This window comes from Otolemur garnettii, unplaced genomic scaffold (assembly GCF_000181295.1).
Source record: "Otolemur garnettii isolate 467f Iridium unplaced genomic scaffold, OtoGar3 scaffold00007, whole genome shotgun sequence".
Lineage (NCBI taxonomy): Eukaryota > Metazoa > Chordata > Mammalia > Primates > Galagidae > Otolemur > Otolemur garnettii.
In genome coordinates, this window is record NW_003852402.1 from 40,251,846 (window position 1) to 40,252,918 (window position 1,073).

Sequence of the window (1,073 nt, forward strand, 5' to 3'; positions counted from 1 at the left end):
CAGATTGCATGTGAAAACCCCACACTGTACCCCAGAAGTGCATTAATGTACATAGTTACCATTCAATTAAAAAAAAAAAAAATTAGAAAAACTAGCCAGGTGTCTCGGCTTGCACCTATAGTCCCAGTTACTCAGGAGGCTGGGGCAGGGGGATCACTTGAGCCTAGAAGTTTGAGTTGGCTGTGAGTGTTGATGATGTCACTGCATTCTACCAGGGGCAACCAAGGCAAAATTCTGTCTCAAGAAACAAAAGTACAAAAAGAAGAATAGAGTCAGGAGTGGTAACTGAAAGAATGAATGTCTATTAAGAGCTACCTGACACACAGTAGCCTAGGTATTAGCTACCATGATTAACAGCAGCACTGGTTGGAGCGTTAACCAAAGTCCCACAACTGTTAAGCTAACATCTGAATGCCAGTCTTAAAAAGACCAGCTCCTAACCAGTACTCCCCACTGCCTCTCATTACCAACAAAGGAGGCATTATAGGAAGAGCTCATCAAATGCACCGCTTACAGAATATCCCCATATCTTGCATGAGCATCACATGCCATGATTTACTGTGGTGATTGTATAAAAAGAGGAGCTAATTTCTGGGGTGAACAAGGCTCCGATTATTTAGGGCTTGATAGACCATAGCCAGCTTTCTGAACTGTACTTGAAAGCAAATTGGCAGCCAGAACCCGGGGAGTGAAGAGCCTCAGCATAATGTGCTCCCTGCGGCTTGCTCACTTAGCACTTTATTCCAGAGTTTGTTCTGTTTGCTTAGTTTACAAGTCAATAAAACTGTGCACAGAGCTGCTCAGCGCACATAAAACACAAAAATACAATGCCGGGAAAAAAATCAAAGAAAAACAACACGGACACTCTTTCTGAACCCTTGGGCTCCAGCCAAGGTCCAGGAAGGTCCTCTTGACAAAAACATACCCTTGACATCTTGCTAGATAGTAAAAGTTCCATGCTGATAAACAACTCCCTTTAAGACTATCTGAGTTACACACTGTGGGATAAAACAGCTTCTAGATGTGGTCACTAAATACAGCTGAATAATGAGTTACTTGGCAACCATAGGTAG